Below are 11,327 nucleotides of genomic sequence, written 5' to 3'. Positions count from 1 at the left end.
AAACGATTTTATGTAGTAATTAAATCAATCATTCGCTAGTCATATACATTTCTGTTTTATCCCTGGGGTCCTTTGCTTCCTTTGGCTAAACTGCCACCAGGTATTTTTCAGTTCGAGTTACATCATTTGCTTTAGGCATTACCCTGTCAACAAACTAATTGAATAATATAATCATCATAATCACCAATTCATAAACCCAAATCCATGAATCAACACATATTATAATCAACCTGGATGCTCTTTCTAACTATCATCAAGTGAACTAGCTGTGCTGGGATTCATTTGAAACCTTTTACAGGGTCATTTTTTGTAAGTCAGCCAGATTTGCCGCATTTGACTATCTGATGTTATCTGAAATTCAAGCCAGTATAGCAGGGGTGCACAACTCCTCAAGGGCCCAGAGTTGAAAAAAGTAGGCTACTGCTTTTTGTTCCAACCAATTGGCTTGTCTTTAATTTGCTGAGAGCTCTATGAATTACCCAGGTTCAAGCCTGTACTTGAGCAAAGTAAAATCCTTAGGTTACACTTGCAGTCTGCAGCTGTAGCCGGTACTCATACACATGTCAGATAATATATGATTGAGTCAATTAAATAATTAAGACAAGAAGTTGGCGCAAAATCCTGGAACGCCCTTAATTTGTTGTGTACCCCTTCTCTTGAGGCTGCCATCACACAAGCTATACATATTCAACACAAAAACTATGTTTAAAGTGAGAGATAATGTCATAATGGTTGGCAAAAACAAACAAAAAAAACCCAGGAAATTCACAGAAGCACTGAGAACATTATATTGACCTATGAACAAGGCTTCCAACACACAATGCATTAATACCTGCTATGAGTACGGTAACTATGGTGGTCTTCAAACAACATGTACCACTGGGCAGGCTGCTGAGGATTCAATCAAATATTCTCTTTGAATGCACAACCAAATAAATTATTTTCAGAGGAACGCAGGAGTTGATTCATTTCTAATTACTTTATGTAATGTACCCGTAATGATAGAGAAACAACTTCACTTCATCAATAAAGCCTACATATGTGTTATTCAAGACTAGATTACTGTTAACATTTACAAATACACGTGTATATTTCAAATGAAGATATGGAGGTATATACTGACTGAAACAAATGGATATTGATATTCCTCTATGCATATCTATTATTTTCATTATCATACCTTAAATGTGACAGTGATAGTTTCTTCTTCAGAGCATTAATTACTAGAAAGTAACAAGACACACAATTGGTACATTTTAAGTACATATAGCAACAAAATACTTACCTAATTGATTTCTAGAGATTGCGTTCCTCTGAAAATAATCTATTTGGTTGTTGTTAGCTAAAAAACTCTTAAACTGCTTATATAATTAGAAAATTAACAGAACAGAAAACTAACAAAACACATAACACTAGACTAGCTTTCCATTTCGATAGCTAACATTAGCTACCTAGCTAACTATAATGTTATTCATTCCAAAGAGCAGGCTAGCTAACACTAGTAGCCTAACATTAGCTAACATAAACATGAGATGAATACTGCTAGCTAGGTTACTAACAAATGTTTATATATTTAAGTATATCCAACTGCATATCAAAGTAGTTTGCTATGTTGCAATGATTTGTCTAGCTAATATAAGTCAGCCAGTAACAGCCAATGGCGCTGTAATGGGTGGTGCTACTGGTGCTGTAGCGAGACCTGGGGAAAAGTTAGTGGTGCTATAACAGCCCAAATCACCACCTAGAATTTCATCCAAAAACGCAAACTCAGAAATCGAATAGTCCTGAAATAGCATATTAACTTACTACTCGGTTTTTCTGCTAACATTACATCATTTTTTTAAATTTAGGATTTTTCCCTTTTTCTCCTAATTTAGTAGCCAATTGTACCCTCTCTATTCCAATTAGATTTAGTGTTAGATACACCGTCCACACCCCGCCGCAGGCCGAGGAAGAGCAATGCGCCTTCTTCAAGACGTCTCATCTCTCTAAACGTGTCCGTGATTCCGAGGCGTCCGAGGTGCTTATTCAGCGATCAGCTAACCCTGCCAAGACCCTCCCTCTGGAGAAGCGAACCAATTATGCTGTTCCACGTGAGCCGGCCAAACTTGGCTTTTGGCAGGACCGGGAATCGAACCCCGATCCTCGGTGCAGCGAACTGCAACCGCAAGTCTGCTGCGTCTTAACCTGTTGCGCTAATAAGGTTAATTATTTGTATTTTATGCTTTTCATGCTTTTCATGCTTTATGTCGCCTCAATTAAATATAAAGCTTTGTAATTAATAAAAAAAAAACCGTCCTCCTTTTTTTCTCTCGAAAATTGGAGGTTGTGGTTTCAAACAACATCATACAGTGCATCCGGAAAGTATTCACAGCGCTTCACTTTTCCCACATTTATGTTACAGCCTTATTCCAAAATGGAATAAATTCTTTTCTTTTTTTTTGAAAGAAGTTTTTTTTTAAATTTTTGCAAATTTATTAAAAATAAAAAAATAAAAAATCACATGTACATTAGTATTCACAGCCTTTGCCATGAAGCTCAAAATTGAGCTCAGGTGCATCCTGTTTTCACTGATCAACCTTGAGATGTTTCTGCAGCTTATTTGGAGTCCACCTGTGGTAAATTCAGTTGATTGGACATGATTTGGAAAGGCACACACCTGTCTATATAAGGTCCCACAGTTGACAGTGCATGTCGGAGCACAAACCAAGCATGAAGTCAAAGGAATTGTCTGTAGACGTCCGAGACAGGATTGTTTCAAGGCACAAAACTGGGGAAGGGTACAGAAAAATGTCTGCTGCTTTGAAGGTCCCAATGAGCACAGTGGCCTCCATCATCCATAAATGGAAGAAGTTTGGAACCACCAGGACTCTTCCTAGAGCTGGCCGCCCGTCTAAACTGAGCAATCGGGGGAGAAGGGCCTTAGTCAGGGAGGTGACCAAGAACCCAATGGTCACTCTGTCAGAGCTCCAGCGTTCCTCTGTGGAGAGAGGAGAACCTTCCAGAAGGACAACCATCTCTGCAGCAATCCACCAATCAGGCTTGTATGATAGAGTGGCCAGACGGAAGCCACTCCTTCGTAAAAGGCATATGGCAGCCCGCCTGGAGTTTGCCAAAAGGCACCTGAAGGACTCTCAGACCATGAGAAACAAAATTCTCTGGTCTGATGAGACAAAGATTGAACTCTTTGGCGTGAATGCCAGGCGTCATGTTTGGAGGTAACCAGGCACCGCTCATCACCTGGCCAATATCATCCCTACAGTGAAGCATGGTGGTGGCAGCATCATGCTGTGGGGATGTTTTTCAGCGGCAGGAACTGGGAGACTAGTCAGGATTGAGGGAAAGATGAATGCCGCAATGTACAGAGACATCCTGGATGAAAACCTGCTCCAGAGCGCTCTTGACCTCAGACTGGGGCGACAGTTCATCTTTCAGCAGGACAACGACCCTAAGCACACAGCCAAGATATCAAAGGAGTGGCTTCAGGACAACTCGGTGAATGTCCTTGAGTGGCCCAGCCAGAGCCCAGACTTGAATCCTATTGAACATCTCTCGAGAGATCTGAAAATGGCTGTGCACCGATGCTCCCCATCCAACCTGATTGAGCTTGAGAGGTGCTGCAAAGAGGAATGGGCTAAACTGCCCAAAGATAGGTGTGCCCAGCTTGTGGCATCATATTCAAAAAGACTTGAGGCTGTAATTGCTGCCAAAGGTGCATCAACAAAGTATTGAGGAAAGGCTGTGAATACTTATGTACATGCGATTTCTTAGTTTTTTATTTTTAATGAATGAGCAAAAATTTCTAAAAAACTTATTTCAAGTTGGCATTATGGGGTGTTGTGTGTAGAATTTTGAGGAAAAAAATGAATTTATTCAATTTTGGAATAAGGCTGTAACATAACAAAATGTGGGAAAAGTGAAGCGCTGTGAATACCTTCCGGATGCACTGTATATCACTTGAAATAGCCTGAAATTGTAGAACCATATAACATGTAGCTATAGTATCCTATTTCTGTGTCTGTGTATCAAAGTCTGACCACACCCCCTGGGTAAAAATTCATTTTCCCATAAAAAAATCCCATTGACTTTTTTTAAATCACTTAATATAAGAACTGTGTTCCAAAAATAAACAAAATGAGTCCGGGCATTCTGTATCTTTCATGATATTTAGTTATATTTGATACAGGCTGTCTTTTGAGAAAATTGATTTTATTCTGCGACGGTACCCATATGAAGCGTTATCGACACTACTCTTCAGGAAATCCCTGTACCCAATGCACAGATTGGCTCTGGAGATGCAGCATGACGCACGTGACGTTACAGATACGATACAGAGGAAATCGCACCGGGCATATTGTAGTGGGATATGTAGTCGTCAGGTAATTTCAAAGTGTGTAAATTGTCGCCGATTTGTTGGCAGGCTTTATGAAATGTTGACTTTAGTGGGCTACACAACAATATATATTTTTTTGTCTTTTTTAAGTTTTCACCTTAGCTAACCAACTATATTAAGAGCAAGCAACTTATTTGGCTATGTAACTAGCTGGCTATATAACTAAGATATGATAGTCCACGTACCACAAACGATGCAACTGTAACTTACAGTTTGAGACAAATAAAAGTTTAGCTGAACACGCATTATTGAACACGTAAGAGATAAAGGAACGTATAGCTGCCAAAATTGCACTCCAAACAAGCGATCACTGAAACTCTGTATACTATTGGTTATTATCCAAGCGAAGAATACATATTTAGTTATAAAACGTGTTGTGGTTCCAGGTTGTTTGTTGCAATTCCTCTCTTGACCATTAGAAGTCCGAAATTACCTATTGTACCTTTAAGTGTTTTTAGAAATAGTTTTTTGATAAATACTCCCATAACTAAAAAATTGGTGATCTGGTACCAAAGGTGTTATGTTCTAAGTAGTGTAACACATATAAATTCCGGGAAATAAAAGCTGAAATTCTGAACCCTTGTGTTCATCTTTTTATCTCAACCCCAAATTTTGGAGGGGACTGTATTTGTCTATGTATCTTGTCTATCTTTCTATCATTCTGACTGTGTTACTAATTGTGTATATATTAATTTTTTTACTGAAAAAGTAGCGCAGGTAAGGTTGTTATGGGGGTAGGCATGGTATAATGTAGGGGTGGGGAGGAAATCCAATGAAAGAAATCACTCATTGCTGCTTCACTTGGATGTCCGAGCTGCACTGTGCAGAATAATGTACAGTATGTGCAGAATGATGTACAGTATGTGCAGAATGATGTACAGTATGTGCAGAATGATGTACATTATGTGCAGAATTTGACACTAGAAGGATGTTTTCACATTCATCTGCTAAGTGTGATGTGGACACTTGAAGCCTCCAGGTCATATGCACTGAGAATGTACATTTAGTGAAGTAGGAGACATATTGTATCCAGTAGTTAAACTTTTGAAATGAAAAATATGTGCATATTCATAGATTCTGGATTTTTCAATGAGGGAGAAGGAGTAGCTGTAATTCTAAGAAATATGAACTGAAATCCATTTTTTGGTGGAATTAAAAATCATGAACGTGTTCATTTTATTTCATGTTCAATAAAATTAATAATTTGTGTTCACTCTAAATATCAAAAGCAAATCATTGCAACTAGAGTTTCAGTGTTATGCTGAACACAAAGTTTTATATTCTGTCTTATATTAAATAAGTGCATTGCATTGGTAAAGGGAAGAGCCCTTCCTGTTTTTATGAAATATATGTGGCTTTATATTACTAATCAAGCATTTCCTAGTTCTAGCAATAGACAAGATTAGACAGAGGCAGATATTGGGGCAGCTATGGCAGAATACAGGCTGTTAACTGACTTAAACACAGATTAGCCACAACATTAAAACCACCTGCTGCTGATTTAAAAATGCTTTAAACTATATTAACTTTTCTATAAACACATACAATTTAATTATATGATATGTGTACTTATATAAGCAGATCATCATCAGTGAATTGCATTGTTTTGTTAGTTAAATATCTAAGACAACGCATGTCAGTTCTGGCAGTTTTGTTGGGGTGATTGCAGCCCAACAGTGTCAGTTAGGTTTTTGCACCCAGATTTGGACCAGTAGGTCTGCCATTTTTGTTGGGGTGATTGCAGCCCTATGCTGGCAATGCTGGTTCAGTTTTAGCTGCTGGACCAGTGTACTTCGGCTAATTCTAGGGCATTATTCAAATCCGGTTTGGCAAGGGCCTGGCAACCGTACTTGGGCCAAGTTATTTATTTTGGCCTGCCAGATTTGGGCCATTATGGAGCTAAACCCTTTTTCTCCCAATTTGGTAGTCAATTGGACCCCGTCTGATTCAATTAGAGCTAGTATTAGATACACCGCCCACACCCCGTCCCTTGGCGGCCAACGGGAGAGCGACACGCCTTCTTCAAGCCGTCTCGCCTACCAAGTTGTAACCGTGATTCTGAGGCGCCCGAGGTGCTTGTTTTTGTGCGGCGATCTACTAACCCTGCCAAGTCCCTCCCTCTGGAGCAGTGAGCCAATTATTGCTGCTCCACGAGCCGGCCAAACTTGGCTTTTGGCAGGACCGAGAATCGAACCCCAGTCCCCAGTGTGCAACTGCAGCGAACTGCAACCGCGAGTCTGCTGCGTCTTAGCCTGTTGCACCACCGCGGCTCCTACCTGGGGAATCTTTAAATACATAAATAGAATAGAATACTGAATCACTCAGGGGTTTATGGACAAGCAAAAGTGTCTAAGATGCTGAAATTATATTAGCTACTTATAAGGTCCCTAGAACAAGCGACCCAAATGGGAGACCAAGGCCTAGGATTTATAATAAAAGTATTTATTATAAAGATGCAGGTCAGATAGGCGAGGGTCAATAACAAGCAGGCTAAGATGATAAAAAAACAGGATCCAGAAAGAAAAGTTGAGGTACAAAAACAGGTCAATGAACTACGGTTCCAAATCAGACAGACCGGATAAACACAACATGGAAGTCGGGGGCGAAACAGGTCATAGCGGGTATCGATCCGAAAATTGAAATAATACAGGTAATGGGAGGGAATGGCAATCAGGTGTGGGAAACAATCAGGAAGTGAAACAGGGGAATGAATGCATGGCAGCATGTAGCGTAGTGGTTAAGGTAAATGACTGGGAGACGCAAGGTCGGTGGTTCTAATAGCCACAATAAGATCCGCATAGCCGTTGGGCCCTTCAGCAAGGCCCCCTTGACCCTGCATTGCTCCAGGGGAGGATTGTCTCCTGCTTAGTTTTATCAATTGTATGTCGTTCTGGATAACAGCGTCTGCCAAGTGCCAATAATGTAATAATGTAATGTAAGTGACAGGGTGGCTACGGTGTGCACGGAGGTAAGAAAAACATGGAAACGCTAACGACATAAAATACAAAACATAGAAAACACTACTTAATATTCTGTCTTTGGTAATAACATAGACTATACAAAATATAGTTTGAACTACAATGATTGTTAAAGTAAATGGTACACAAAACAAACTTGTTCAAGTCCACATTTTTTATCCAGTGTACACAAGAAAACAAATTGGCACAAGTTCCAAAGATTTTGTATTAGCCACACCTCAGTTATCTACCGTCCTCCAGGGCCCCTGGGAAACTTCCTTGATGAGCTAGACACCCTTCTCAGCTCCTTCCCTGAGGATGGCACCCCACTGATTCTCCTTGGACACTTCAACATCCACCTATAAGCCTCCCAGGCTGCTGCCTTCCTACCGCTAATCCACTCCTTCGGCCTCTCCCTCCAACACTCTCCTCCAACCCACAAGGCGGGCAATGTCCTAGACCTTGTCTTTGTGAGGAACTGCTCATGCTCCGATTTCACGGTTACCCCTCTGCATACATCCGATCACCACTTCATCTCATTCTCCCTCCCTCTTCCTCCCCATCCTCCTCCCCCTCCTCCCACCCACACTTCCTCAGCCCGCCGTAACCTCCGCTCCCTCTCACCCTCTTCCTTTGCCAGCACCGTCATCGCCTCACTCCCCCCTCTTGAATCCTTCTTCAAACTCCCCACTAACTCTGCATCTGCCACCCTCCATTCATCTCTCTCCTCCGCCTTTGACTCTCTCTGTCCGCCTGTCTCAAAGCCACCTCGCACATCCCCTCCCAGTCCTTGGCTATCTGACACCCTCCGTACCTCCAGGGCCAGCCTCCGCGCAGCGGAGAGGAAGTGGGGGAAATCCAGAGATGCTTCAGACCTCACGACTGACCAGTCTCTCCTGGCAGCATTCTCTTCCGCTGTCACTGCCGCCAAAGCAAAATACTTTCAAACACAAATTCAGAACTCCAGTTCTAACCCCCGGAAACTTTTCTCTATTTTCTCCTCTCTCCTCAATGCACCGCCTCCTCCTCCTCAGTCCTCCTTTGCTGCTGATGACTTTGCTGATTTCTTCGATGAGAAGGTCACAGTCATCCGTAGATCCTTTACAACCACCACCCCCCTCACTGTGCCCTTCACCCCCTCTAGGCCCATCCCTTCCTTTTCCACTTTCTCCCCCCTTATAGACTCTGATGTTTCTCAACTCCTGCTCTGCCACCGCCCTACAACCTGTGCCCTTGACCCTATCCCCTCTTCTCTTCTCCAAACTATCACACCTGACATTCTCCCATTTGTCACCTCCCTTGTCAACTCCTCCCTGTCATCCGGCTGTTTTCCGGCATCCTCCAAGAGGGCCCACATCACTCTCTCTCCTTTGAAATCCTACTCTGGATCCCTCCATCATCCAGAACTACCACCCGGTATCTCTTCTTCCTTTCCTTTCTAAAACTATTGAACGAGCTGCTTCTACTCAACTTTCTTCTTTCTTTTCTAACAACAACCTGCTAGACTCCCATCAGTCTGGCTTCAGATCGGGCCACTCGACAGAGACTGTGCTCCTCTCCGTCAGTGAGTCACTCCATGCCGCACGAGCAGCCTCCCTCTCCTCTGTCCTCATTCTTCTAGATCTCTCTGCTGCCTTTGACACTGTGGATCACTCCATCCTCCTGTCTGCCCTGTCAGCAACGGGCATCTGTGGCACAGCCCTGGATTGGATTGAGTCCTACCTCTCTGGTCGCTCCTTCCAGGTTGCCTGGGCTGGTTCGGTATCGACACCTCGGCCCCTCGCCACAGGAGTTCCCCAGGGCTCAGTCCTAGGCCCGCTTCTTTTTTCTCTTTACACTCGCTCCCTTGGCCCTGTGATCACTGCACATGAGTTATCCTACCACTGCTACGCGGACGATACCCAACTCTTCGTCTCGTTCCCGCCGTCTGATACGCAGGTTTCAGCCCATATCTCTGCTTGCCTGAGGGACATCCAGAGCTGGATGGACAACCACCATCTAAAGCTCAACCCAGGCAAGACTGAAATTATATTCATCCCTGCTAAAGCCTCTCCCCATCTGGATCTCTCCATTTCCGTCGGGGATACCACACTCACGCCATCACCCAGTGCAAGGAACCTCGGCGTGGTGATGGACAGCAGACTGTCCCTCTCCGAGAACATTGCGGCGGTGACCCGGTCATGCAGGTTCTTCCTATACAACATACGGAGAATCTTCCCCTTTCTCACCCCCTACTCGACCCAGCTCCTGGTCCAAGCGATGGTTCTGTCCCGCCTGGACTACTGCAATTCCCTCTTGGCTGGCCTCCCAGCGTCCGCCATCAGACCCCTCCAACTCATCCAGAATGCAGCAGCTCATCTGGTCTTCAACCTTCCCAAATACTCACACGTCACCCCCCTGCTTACTTCCCTCCACTGGCTGCCTGTCATGGCTCGCATCAAATTCAAAACATTGGTGCTAGCCTTCCAAGCAGTTAAAGGGTCTTCCCCAGCTTATCTACAAAAAATCATCAGACCCTACACCCCTGCCAGACCTCTTCGTTCAGCCTCCACAGGCCGCTTGGCACCTCCCCCTCTCCGAACCTCCACCTCACCCTCACGACTACTGTCTGTTCTGGCTCCACGGTGGTGGAACGAACTCCCCGTTGAGGTCAGAACTGTAGAATCTCTCCCCACCTTCAAGCTGAAGACACACCTCTTCAAGCAGCACCTCTCCCCATCCCTCCCTACCTCCCTGTGAACCTTAATTGTTGTCTCTGTGACTTGCTTTGTGTATCGGTATTTTTAGTTGGCTAGATTAGCAGTGTTTGGATAGTTAACTTTGGTCACTTTTGCTCTGTTTGTTTGTTTCTTTGTTCTCAAAAAATAAAAAAAAATAAAAAAAATAAGGCCCTCGTCCTTATCTTTGTTGTACAGGTAGCACTTGAAATTGTACTTCCCTCTAGGGTGTTTCAGCGAACTTATCCCTGGTTATGGGTATGCACTTTGTTGTACGTTGCTCTGGATAAGAGCGTCTGCCAAATGCAACAATGTAATGTAATGTAACAATTATTATTAACCCTCCTATTATATTTGGGGTCAAGATGACCCCATTCAGGGTTTGACATCTCTTAAGAACCACCCTTTTTTTACACAATTTAATCATTTGGTGGGATTAAATAGCAAACATGCAATAAACATCCTGCTATGCTAAGACCTGTACCAACTTGGCTAAATAGAAATGTGCTGTATTATTTTGACCCGCTGTAACTGTATAAAATGTAAGAAAATATACGACCATTTAAATTTTTATCTCGGATTTTGTCGTGAATTATTCTGGTGGCACAGGTGCCAAACTCCCTAGGCTCTAAAATTAGATGTTTCTCATAGATTTTTCATATTTATTGATGGAAAAATAGTAATTTGGGAGACAATAAGAAGGTAAATGGTAAATGGTTGGCATTTATATAGCGCCTTTATCCGAAGCGCTGTACAATTGATGCTTCTCATTCACCCATTCATACACACACTCAGGGTGATTGCCTGCCATGCAAGGCACCGACCAGCTCATCAGGAGCATTTGGGGGATAGCTGTCTTGCTCAGGGACACTTTGACACAGCCCGGGTGGGGGATCTAACCGGCAACCCTCCGACTACCAGACGACAGCTCTTACTGCCTGAGCCATGCCACCCAGAAGGCTACACACTATGTGTCAAAAACATTTTTATTACAATTTTATGTGGTTATTTCAACTGTTGGGCTCAATTTGACCCTAAATGTAAAACCGATCATAAAATCTGAACATAATTAATGGGTTAATGGATTTTTTTTTTTAATCCAAAATTTACATTGTTTGTACTTATCTGCTTCTAGTGATTGTATGTAGTTAAACCTGAATGGTTTCAAAGATGCCTTCCCCCCCAGCTGATATATGGCTGGGCCATAAAGAGGTCAATGTGATAAAGACCATTAAAATCCTTTTAACCTCCTATGGTGCA

Source organism: Conger conger, chromosome 9, assembly GCF_963514075.1.
Source record: "Conger conger chromosome 9, fConCon1.1, whole genome shotgun sequence".
Lineage (NCBI taxonomy): Eukaryota > Metazoa > Chordata > Actinopteri > Anguilliformes > Congridae > Conger > Conger conger.
This window is presented reverse-complemented; position numbering follows the sequence as displayed.